Source organism: Aulonocara sp. 'chitande type north' Nkhata Bay, linkage group LG18, assembly GCF_057382095.1.
Source record: "Aulonocara sp. 'chitande type north' Nkhata Bay isolate Kocher_YH1m ecotype deep benthic linkage group LG18, A_spYH_male_GT1.1, whole genome shotgun sequence".
In the NCBI taxonomy this organism is placed as follows: Eukaryota; Metazoa; Chordata; class Actinopteri; order Cichliformes; family Cichlidae; genus Aulonocara; species Aulonocara sp. 'chitande type north' Nkhata Bay.
In genome coordinates this window covers 4,084,125-4,096,556 of record NC_141361.1, presented here as the reverse complement: position 1 = coordinate 4,096,556, position 12,432 = coordinate 4,084,125, and the positions used below count along the sequence as shown (strand labels likewise).

At 40.8% G+C, this 12,432-nt stretch overlaps 1 protein-coding gene across 2 annotated transcripts in view; it reads left to right on the top strand.

Moving 5' to 3' along the window:
* The window catches only part of basp1 (brain abundant, membrane attached signal protein 1), a 49,188-nt gene that overhangs the window by 14,161 nt on the left and 22,595 nt on the right, over positions 1-12,432 (top strand). The window contains exon 1 of one of the 2 annotated variants that reach the window (XM_086271969.1): positions 1,710-2,031. The exons of the other annotated variant lie outside the window; for it this stretch is intronic. The gene's annotated coding sequence lies outside the window, so the exon portion shown is untranslated. Of the gene's footprint in view, positions 1-1,709; positions 2,032-12,432 lie in introns of those variants that run through there. 2 annotated transcript variants of the gene reach the window in all.

Here is a 12,432-nt window from a genome sequence, read left to right as displayed (position 1 = left end):
TCTGCACAAACCGAGGACATTGCAGCTCTTGAAGTCTCCTTTCTAAACAGCGTGTATCTGAGGCCGGGCGGCGACGGCGGTGTGCGTTGGGAGGAAGGATTATTGGCAGGACCCTGTGATGGAGTGGAAGATAGAGCCGGCTGTCACAACAGTTTGGGAACTGTTCTTTTGAAATGACAGAGAGGACTAGCACATCCACCCTGCACCATCTCCAGCACTGCTAAGGGTTCATTTTGGTTTTGTGGTTTATGATGTGCACTTTGCAGCTTATTGAACGTGTACGACGTTCATGCCTGCTTAAAATGGCTGCCATTTGGACTGTCAGAGAGGATGGATGGCCTTCAGTGAGGGGCTCTAATGCAACAATATTCCATAGATAGAAAACAATGACCATTTGAAGTGTAGCTCATCCAGCTCAGCCAGAAATGAGAAACAAAGTTTGTATAAAACTGAACAAAGTCATTGATATTTCTGAGTCTGACTCGATAATAATTTCTGTGGGACGAGCCCAGGAGAGAACGGACTATATTTATGGAGATGAATGACTTCAGTCGTTAATATTCCTCCAACACGTTCACTCATTAATTCATATTTTCATGCCCTTGTAGCCGGTCTGTTCCACTGTGACACAAGGTCAAAGCAGTGCAGTCGATTGACTGAGTTCAATCGACCCGTCAAGCTTCCTGCCGACGTCGTTGAATCAAATGCTGTTTCAATTTGCGTCTAGACTACTAACCAGGGACCATTAGTCCATATTAAGCCAGGATAAATGAAAGCAGACTCTACTACAGTCGGTTCTTCCTGCCTTTAAGCAAACTTCCTCCTGATTGGCTGCCCCTCGTGAACAGAATATTTTAACTGCAGGTGAGGGAGCGTCTGAGCTCACTTCACCAGTTGTGTGACTGACATGACAGTGACAGGGAGCTCCCCTCTCAATTATTATACTGTACATACACATGTATATACATTTACAGCACAGCTGCCTGCCTGAGCCTGGTTCTGCTCGAGGTTTCTTCCTGTTAAAAGGGAGTTTTTCTTTCCCACTGTCACCTTTATAGAGAAACTGGTTACAAAACAACAACGTTGGGCTGTACATCTGTCATTTCTTTAAGCCCACCGTTATATAGAGCTTTTTACTACAAGCCTTAGTAGCCCAATCACACACAGATTCGTCCAAGTGCTTTTCTCTTACCTTGTCTAACATTGACACTCACACTGATGGACACGCCAGGCTTCATTATCTCGCCCAAGGACATTTTGAAAAGCAGACTTGAGGTTCTCCCAGGAAGCAAACCGCCAACTTTTCTATTGGTAGATGACACAGTCTCCCTCATGAGTCAGAGTCGCCACAAACTGGCATTGTCCACTAAAGCAGAGCAATAATAATGCAGAATAAACACTCAGCTGTTCTTATTATGAAAGACTGAGAACATCCAATATGGCTGCCACAAGCTGCATTATGTTAGCTGAAAGCCGTCAAACATTTACATTAACAAAGACAACAGAGAACAGCTGATTCCTGACACACACACACAAATACACACACACCACGTCTCTGTAAGAGTAATACAAGACAGGTCATTGTGTTGGTGCAGACTATTTTCCATAAATCATGGAGGGAGCAGACAGCGCTCTGGTAGGAAGTGAGAACGGTTTGTACTGACCAAGACAGTCAGTCAGCCATCTTACAGACACTCAGTAGAATGTGTAGGTTTTTAACGTAGTTTGGGGGTAATTTATTAGAGGTCCCAATAGAGATGGACTTATTTAATTGTAAAGTTGGAATTCTCAAACAAACACAAATGCAGGCAGGCGGGGCGTAAAACAAGAGATTTTAATGCACTGCTTTGGTGAAGAAACCAAAGGAGGCACAGGCAGACTGCGGGATAGTCTGACAGAAGTTGATATGGAAAAGTCAAAAAGAAGGGAACGGACACCGAAGACTAGAGAAAAAAAACAGGAGGACAATCCAACAAAGACAGAGGGAAAGACAAGAACAGAAAGGAGGGAAAGGAGGGAAGCGGAACAAAGGTAGGAAGTGAAAACAGATAAACACTAACCTTCAACGTAAAGAGGGAAGTAGCTGTAAGACGAATAACACGCTGACAAACATGAAGGCGGACGTGGAATCGGAGATCTTTTAAAACTAATTTGTCTTGTTTAAACAAGCGTGTGAAAAAATGGTTACAAGTGAATGCAAGTGCTGTAAAACGTTCACACATTTCTAAATAGATCTTTGCAGAGGTGTGAGCGTTAAGAAACATGAACATGCTCAAAATAACTGCACATTTGATTCCATGTTACACCTGAAGATCCGGGTCTTGTGGACCTGATTCCATTACAGTTTAAACTCTGGATTTCTTTCTCCCATATGGAGTCCTTCACACTGCTACAAAGAACTGCTTATATGAATAGTTTATGGGAAAGGACACATAATCATTAATATTCTGCAGTTACACCAGCTGATTTGCATTCTGATGTACCGACTGCTCTTTATTATTCTGTAGCTTTTTCTACACGATGAATATCCGTTGCTGTCCAGATTCATACCAAGCAAAATAAAACGACTTTTATTTCCTCCAGACTGGAATGTTTGCAGCTCCCAGAGGCAGCACAGGCCCTGGGGATTCGCTCCTTAGCTTGCGTGGTTCTCCTTTGAAACCAAGAGACAATATTAATAAATTGGTATTATAAATAAATTGCTTTGGCAGATTCACTGGTATGAAAACACCGGGGTGTTTTGGCTACACTTTGTAGCTCTCCTAATTGAGAGGATTCAGTGCCTTTGACAGATTGAGTGGACTGCAGTGCATTGCACGATTTAGTAGATGGAGGGGCAGCATGCCAGACTGAAAACATTCAGAGAGTTGGCAGCATCTAGAGCTCCACTCAAAGGAAAAGGCAGTGGGTAGCTCAGCGCTTCAATTATCACTGTCTTCGTGCACTATGTTCACACTGATACGTTATTGAAGGGGATGCAGCTGTGGAATTTCTGATTTGTGAAGGCCATAATGGCTCATGTGGAGGAATTCTGCATTGTAAGCACGCTGGGTTTCTGCTGAATTACTGCTTTTTTTGTTTCTCTTTAAAAGGGCATTTTTTAAAAATGGTATTTAGGAGTTCTGCTGGAATTTCGCTTTTTGTAACATCAAATATTATGAGTGCAACGTTCAGTAGGCCAGTGAATGCAGCACTTTTGAGCTGCTCGCTTTGCCAAAACGCCATGTGTCTCAGAGATACACACAGCGGTACACGCTGGATGTGTGTATTTTAATATAAATAGCGTATATTTTCTGGACTTCATCAAGTGGTTTTTATGGTCCGAAGCAAAGCAGCCATTGCAGCCATGTTGAAGAGCCTTCAGGTGCATATTTGAGAGAACGTGAAAGACAAAATAAAAATATAAAGCTCCGAATCAGGACGCAAACTGGCAGTCTGCTTCATACTGTGAGTTCCTATCTCAGTGCTTTAAAGATCACGTTTACAAAATCAAAAGAGCTGAATTTAAATTCACATATCAGCTAAAAACAAACAAACATGTACACAAAGTTCTGAGGTGGCAATGAAGTGAAACCCCTAGAATATGTTTAGTTGTGGTACCATTTGTATTTAATTGCGTGAACATTTGAGGCTTTTTTCTTGCAGTAACCACCAGGGCTGAAGAAAGAAGCCAAAACAGAAGTGTCGAAAGCTGCAGTTCCTCAAACGGCCCCTTGCCTCCAAAAGTGCATCAATCCTCACAGACTCACATGCTAAAAACGCCCAACACATATTCTCTGCAGCTGTTTTCCTCCATTATGACAGCTGTACTGGTGATACATGTTTGTGTAACTTATTAAATTAAGACTTATTGTTACGCATTATTAGGGCTTTGCTGCTTTGAGCAACAAGCAGCTGTAGCTCACTACCCTTTTGGCAAGATAAGGTTTACGTGGTTACAATAAATAATGCGGCAGCAATCGACATGTTCAAATCGATGCTTCAAAGCAGACTTAAATTTAAAAAGAAAATAATTTATGATTAAAACAGAAGTCTTATAGAAAAATGTTGCTGAGCTGAAAATGTGCAATAACCTGGCCGCAGATGATTGTTGTTTCTTTGTTTGCTTGTTTATCTGTTTAATTCCTCTATAAGGATATCTATCTGGCTTCCCCGTAAAGATGAGTCACGAGGCTGTATATAGGAAGTTGTTATCTGTGCACACAACCAGTTTCACTCCTTTCGCTGTAATGTCAGAAAGCAGTGAAACTCAGGAACCTCATCAGACTCTTTGTCACTCTGACAGGCCGAACAACCAACCAGAACGAATGTCTTGATGTCTGTCTGTGCCCAGGCGACGGTGTCACATCTATTTGTCTGCAGTGTGTGTGTGTGTGTGTGTGTGTGTGTGTAAGACTCGTCGGTGTTAAACCCACAACCAACTTTATCTCCCTGTGGTCTGTGTGTTTGCTGTGTGCTCTTAGAGTGTCACCACTCTTTAAAGATACAGTGACTTGCTCTGCTCAGAAGTATTGATCAGTGTATCACTGAAATAAAAATACATGTTTCTTACAGACTTATGTGTTTCCTTTTCAAACAAAATTAAATGTGTGGTGAATGTCTGTGCGCCCTAATTTTACCAGCTGGTGGTGCAAAGACATGCTGCAGATCTGTAACATTAGCAAATATTAGCATAGGTAAGCTAGTTAGATTTCATAGCCAGACTTAAACATGTCTACACATATTGCTAACTATATGAAATTAATATTTAGATGTAGGTATTGCCACTTAGCACTAGCTAAAAAGGTAAAGTTATTTGGGGGGGGGTAAAAAACAATTATCTAATAATTTAAAAAGGCAAACCTAACCAAACCACCAATAATATTAATAATAACCTCGATTTATATAGCTTAGACCTTTAAAAAAAGATGTCTTGTTTAAAGTATCTCTATATTTCTCTGTCATTACTAGTTATAGTAACAGTGTGTCATCTGCATAACAGAGTGAATCAGTACTGCCTTTGTGGGGTTGTTTTTGTTTTGTTTGTGTTTTTTCAGGGGAAACATGTTTGTTTCTCTAGATTTTCCACTCCACTGTTTTCCAATACTTTCTACAATCTCCCTCCAGGAATTTTTGAGCCCTTGTATTGATTCTATGATTATTTTTGCTTATATTGAGACAATGATTGTTATTCTTTCGCTGATAAATTCAGTAAAGCATAGACAGAGCATAAGGAAGCAGCACATAATATAAAAACTATTCACATAGGACTTACTTATCACTTAGCGGTTTCCTCTGATAGAAAACCAGCATTACCCTTTTCTTTATTTTTGAAAGATGAGTTATCCTGTCTCTAGTGTGGTGATGAAATATAAGCATGAAACTAACACGTTTAAAAAAATAGCGCTGGTGTCTTCCTGTTGTATAAAATATTCCTGCTAAAAGCTTCTATAGGTGACAGTGCTACATCCCCTTGGCCTTTTGAGATAATTACTTTTAGCCATGCCATTTTCTTGTGAGACAGGAGACACCCAGGGTCCTCTCAGGTCGTGTTACTGCATCGGGGTTTAAAGAAAATGTGGTCATTACTGTCACAGTCAAACAGATTGACCCATGTGGTTTGGGCTACTTAAGGGGAATATGCACAGAAAGACTTGCAGCAAAATGGCAACCATGAAATTTCTATGAAGTTTTAGTGGTGACAGAAAAATCATTGAAGAAGCAAAGTGACTAACCTGAACTCAGCCTTTAGCTGTTCCAGGAGAATTTGTTTGATGGGAAGGAAATACATGTTAAAGTCAGAACAGGGGGTTTCCAGTTCCTGTGGCATTTTTATTACACACATTAAGGCTTGTCATGAACAAAACGGGTCAGCTGAGCCGTTTTGATATTTGCCGTTTCATCCACCACATTATTCTTGAGAATGAGTTCCATAAACCAATTCAGCATTTTGTTTTTCCTGGTGAAAAAAATCTCACTTGAAATAATTGCAGCTAATGATAGTGTTGGCAGGAGGAAATGTTCTGTTTTGTGTGGACACGCTCCACTTTCTATTCCCAGAGACCCATGATTTCCCAGAGGATGAGAGGCCTGTGAGGACTTTGCTGCTATTTTTGGAAAAATGATTTGGGAACATCCACTTAAGTTTAATTTTCATAAAAACGCGAATAAATGCCAAATAAGTGGGTTTTTTCCCCTTTTTAGTTGCTCTTCAGCTTTAATGAGCCAGAGGACACTAATTGAAACATTTCTCTTTCTATTTTTTTGCATTAATTAAATCTAACTCCACTAAGAAGGACGTGAGATTATTTACCGCTCTCTCGCTCCAGATTCCACCAGCGCTCATTAACGTTTCAGCTTCATTTTCACAAGGATTCGATGTGAGAGTTACTAGAGTTTCTATTTCCAATGCCAACACTGACAGGTTCACAAAGTTCACAACAACATGAACAGGGAAGGAAAATAAGTGTTGTGAAAATCTGTTGGCAGGAGTCCAGGATAAAGGATGGAAATCGCTTAAACCAAACAAGGAAGCAAGAAAGCAAACTTACGAGACGGCCCAGCAGCTTCTTCTTCAAGTTTGCGTCCAGCTTCCACTTTGTATATAAAGACAAATGAAGAAGGAAGCCAACTTCCACAAACACATCACATGGTTACAGTTTATCTTCCTGATTTCCAATTCCATTTGACATTTAACACCAGCGGCCTTGACCTTTTATTCGTTATTAGGCATTGTTATTGTCACTGCGGCCATCAGTCAGACTGCAACATTTAGGACATAGGTCCGCCCTAATGTGAACACCCTGCCTGTCATCCCTTTTCCCACTAATTGGGGTCATTGGACTAATATGATACAACATGAAAATCTTTTTGGGATCAATCTTGAATCTAACTTTTTAAATATAAACTCAAATTTATCCACCGAGGTCATAAATCAAATAGGACATAGTTTTATTTTCCTATAGACTGAGTTAGTTTCAATCAGAGGTGCTGCCCCCTGCTGTACGTGAGAAAGAATACAGGCTTGAGGCACTTGTGTTCTGATTTCACATTTCACACATAGAAGCGATGTCCATCTTTGTCACGGCGGGACACACCTGTGTGTTTATGAAGTGGACCCAAGATGCAGACGCAGGAGAAAAATGAAGTATAACATAAAGCGAGCTTTTAATGCGGCTCAATATATTAAACAAGAAACGAGGGAAAAACTAAACTGAAACCTATACTGGGATAAACTAAGATTAACTAAGAGCATGCGAACCAATGACGAGAAACGTGAACATGAGTAAAACCTGACAAGACTTGACAACAGATGACCCGACAAAGAACAGAAGACAGAGGACTTAAATACACGGGAGGGTAATCGGGGAAGTAGAAACGCCTGGGGAGACACAGCTGACACAAATGAACATGACGCCACAGGGGGAAGCAAAACACAACACAATGAACATGGAAACACTTGACTCTTCAAAATAAAACAGGAAACATGGAGAGATGTAGACACGAGTTTGACAACATGGACACAACACAGACATGAAACACAGATTGGACAGGAGACATAACACAGAAACCAAGACATGGATGAAACAAAAAGCAGAATAAACCTCAGCTAAATCCAATTATTAATTACACAAGAACTCACAATCACAAACTTAACATAAGAAACTCAAAAATACAGACTCAAAACGCTGGGTCACAAAACTTTATAATCACATAGAGGAGAAATATCAGACATTTCCCTCAGTCTGACTTTATTTTTAGCCATTTATTCTTTATTCTGTCCATTACGGCACTTCATTGAAATGATTTCGCTCTTACCTTGATCTAAAGTTTCAAGCCCAGGAGGTTTCCATCAAAACATCGTCTGTAGATTTCCCCGCAGTTCAGCGTGATGCGTCTTATCTTTGGGAAACTCCCGACAGGAATTTAAATTGAACTTCTGTCAGTTTGACTGAGATTTGGCAAGTGAATGTGTGGGAAGCAAAATCAGAAAAGAAAGAAACAACGAAATGAAAATACGAAAGGACTTTTACTTGGTGAGAAATGGAGGACTTTCTCACTTCTTTCAAGGTCTTTCATTCTTTTATAGTCACTTTACAGAGTGTTTTATTGCAAAGGTGCTACCGCTCTGACCTCTAGATTCTGTAATGCTGCTCACAGACAAAACTATCCTCAGCCAGCGTCTGGATTTTGAAGGGCAGCAGTTAAAAGCCTAAATGTAGAAGGTGGTGCTGATATGATGAGGTCACAACATGACATTTACCAGGTGACATGGGGAGGACCACTTAAAACCATTTCAGAGACAAGGAGAGGACGACAAGAGCAGATAAGCAGATAAAGTGTTTTAAAAAGCTGAAAGCTGCACCAAATAATTATAACATCCAGCCGTGATTGTAGTTTTTGCTCAGGAAGAAATCAAGCTTTAGTTTTGGTCTTTTCTTTAAAAAACAGCCCCAAATCAGAACAACAGTCGCCTCAAGGAGCTTTATCTTGTAAGGCAGACCCTACAATAATAGAGAAAAAACCCAACAATCATATGACCCCCTATGAGCAAGCACTTTGGCAACAGTGGGAAGGAAAAACTCCCTTTTAACAGGAAGAAACCTCCGACAGAACCAGGCTCAGGAGGGGCGGGGCCATCTGCTGCGACTGGTTGGGGTGAGAGATGGAAGACAGGATAAAGACATGCTGTGGACGAGAGACAGAGATTAATAACAGATATGATTCAATAAGATAGGCAAACAGACTTCTCAGCATCACAGCTTGTTAAGGCAAAGGTAGAGTCAAAAATAATTATATATTTTGTTAATGTATTTTTTTCATGCAATCATGTGTGATGTAAGACAGTGTTGTATGCACACTCAGGTCCACAGGATCTTCCATGAAGGGTGATGCTGTTTTCCAGAAAATCTATTGGTCAGTAGGTGCTGGTTTTGTATATGCTCCCAGTGTGCACTGTAAGCATGTAACTGGTTAGAGGTGAACCACCATCTATTCTCACAGTACAGGCCTCCTTAGTAGGTGATAGTCACTGGTCATCCTGTATCTTAGTCCAGCCTGGTACTGTGTAGTTTCACATGTCGTTTAATGTTCATACTCAATCTGTCAATGTTACAGTTTGTTCACAATTAAAATACACCTTTATTAAAAGTATACTTTTCCTCTACTTGCGATGTCGTCATCAGTGCAGCAGTAACTTGAAAAACAACAACGATAACATCATATTTATTAACTGTATAAATATTAGCCCTGAGCATTCTTGGGCTCAAACCATCTGTGATGAACTACAGATTCTTTTAGTATCTGCAAATCCCGTAAACTGCTGAGCTTTACTGTTGACAACTCTTTCCCAGGACATTACGATCTGTTATCATCTTAGTAAGTAAATCACTCCTTTAAACCCTTCCTGAAGGAGTCTCATGAGCAGATGATTTAGCCTTTTTATGAACTTCCTGATAAATTCTGATTCATGGTTTGTGGTATCCGGCTCAGGTGGCAGTTGTGCGGTTTGCGCCATTTTAACAGTACGAGGTGGGTGACTTTGTGACCTTATTTTGCGACTGACAGCTTACTCGACACCATCTGAACCTCACCGATGCAGTAAACGCCGCCCATCTGGTACCGCTCAAAGCAAACACCAAATATGGCGTGACCCTGGGCCCGCGCTGGAGGAGAGAGAGGCGGGGAAGAGGAAAAGTAACTTCTGTTTTACACAGGAAGCGCCCTTGACTTATGGCTAGGAGCTGGATGACTTCAAATGAGGTTTCTTAAATATACAGAGCATCCTCTCTGTGAAATATTCACGGCTTTAAAACAAGGTCACCGGTGACCCAGTGCACTGCAAACAGCACAAAAAGGGAGGAATAAAACTCTTTAACTCCCACCCTGTGGTGTCTAGTTGAGCATATTCTACATCGCATGTTTTGTCATAAACAACCGATGACTCAGAGCAGCCCGAAGCTGAGAAATGTCAACAGGTTTAGCATCACAGCCTAAATTCACCCTCCTGCGTTTAAAGTCAGAACTCAGTGATTCAGATCAGGATTTATTTGGCTTGTGGTTTGTTTCTGGTGATAATTTAATTTAACGTGTAGCGAGTATGACTGTGAATAATTTATCTTTAAGGTAACACACTGCAAGTCTTATTTTCACCCTCGTGCACGACTCTCGTTTCTTTATGATGGATGTACATTCTTTGTGATTTATTCTGTTTGAAATTTTAATTTACATATTTTATTTATCTTACTGGGTTTAATCTCCTTATCAGGTGACAGAAGTTGGGCACATTTTGAGGAAGCACCCAGTCTGTGTTTGGCCTCTATCGTCCGGGGTTTCTGTCTTTTTAAACGTCTACATTTTCCTGCCTTTATCGCTGACTTGCTGAAAAACATCCAAACTCGATGCAGAGCTATCTCTCTGAATGTGAACATACAGCTTACATTTTGTGAAGGAGGGCCCCTTCTTGTTTTCTTTATGGCAGCCTTCATGCTGACGGATGGCTGTGTGTGTGTGTGTGTGTGTGTGTGTGTGTGTGTGTGTGTGTGTGTGTGTGTGTGTGTGTGTGTGTGTGTGTGTGTGCGTGCTGCGGGCTGGTCAGAAGTCACATATTTCTCAGCCATAACATCCACAAAGCTCATTAATAAACACTGAGTGTTGTTTATCTACGCACATATAAGTTGTGCTGCTACAGCGCGTGTGTGTGTGTCTCAGCACATGCGTCAGTGCTGTGGCCTTGTGCAGACTCACACTCTGTCACACTAATAGAGTTTCTGAATCCCTGAAACTTTCCATATATTTATGTATGCAGTACTGTCACAGTCAGGTCCTGGTGAACAGTTTGGGTTCATCTCTAACAGCTGTTGTATTTTAACCCACTTGTTTCAAAGCTCCATTTTCTTGGTTTCCATGACGATGCATCCTCACTGAAGACACAACAGCACAGGGCTGCAGACACAATCCCTGCGTCCTACTGCAAAAAAGTCGTGCCGATAAAGATGCAGGACAGTTTGTGTCAGTGCACCCAAACACATAGTTGTTGTTGTTTTGCGTGTTAGAGCTGGCTGAAATATCAGTTACCACAAGTAATCACCTCAACAACTTACAGCTGCTTTAGAAAAGAGGAAGTTCTGGTTTCCCTTTTTTCACATCTTTGTATTTCTGACTCTTTTGAGCTGTTCTTATTTAATGAGATGCATTAGATGATTTAAAAACTTGTTTTTCTGTCTAAATAATATATAATAAAAAAGAAATCTCTGATGCTTAGGTTAAATGAGGGCCATCTTGGACCCAGCAGGCCTCCCAGTTTGCAGCACGCTGCTGAAATCTGGGATTTAAAATCCTTAGTCATCATGGTTGTTTTGAGATTGGTTATTAAATCACTTGTATTAGATCTCATTTTCCCATGAAAAGTCAAGCGTAATTTATTCTGTTTAACAGGGTGGGAACAAATATCCTGTGACTGAATTGTGTTGACAAGTTATAATGGCGTTTTACATTAAAATGTCATTTAAAAATACATTTAAAACAAAGCCAGTAACAGATTAGCACTACAAGAACCACACATGCCCCAAACATCAGCTGTTCGTGCACCACTGTTCTCCTTATGTGTGAACGGATTGGCATCTGATCTTAATTTCTTGGAAACCTTTCAGTTTAATTTTTCTTTGTTTGTACAGTATTTATTATGTTTATGGTTTTGGCATAAGCAGCTTTTCCATCAGGCCACCCAGGAAATGGATGCCTGCCAAACAGCAGCCCCTTATTGCCTCAAATTAAACCTGTCTGCATCAAAAAGTAAATGGTTACAATAGCCATAGCTAAACTGTGAAGTCGTATTTAAATTTTAACAGGCGTCTCGGGGATACTCTGTTTACATGCAGATGTTGTGGCTGGAACACACCGCAATTCTGGAAAGCAATGCATTAGGCTGGCTCGGGCTCTCACTCATATTCAGTGTGTTAGCATCATTTAAATCCAGAATTGAATTCAAAATCCTGCTCCTCACATACAAGGTCTGAAATAATCAGGCCCCATCTTATCTTAATGACCTTGTAGTACCATATCACCCTATTAGAGCACTTCGCTCTCGCTCTGCAGGCCTACTTGTTGTTCCTAGAGTATTTAAAAGTAGAATGGGAGGCAGAGCCTTCAGTTTTCAGGCCCCTCTTCTGTGGAACCAGCTTCCAGTTTGGATTCAGGAGACAGACACTATCTCTACTTTCAAGATTAGGCTTCAAACTTTCCTTTTTGCTAAAGCATATAGTTAGGGTTGGACCAGGTGACCCTGAATCCTCCCTTAGTTATGCTGCAATAGACGTAGGCTGCCGGGGGATTCCCATGATGCACTGAGTTTTTCCTTTCCAATCACCTTTCTCACTCACTATGTGTTAACAGACCTCTCTGCATTGAATCATATCTGTTATTAACCTCTGGCTCTCTTCCACAGCATGTCTT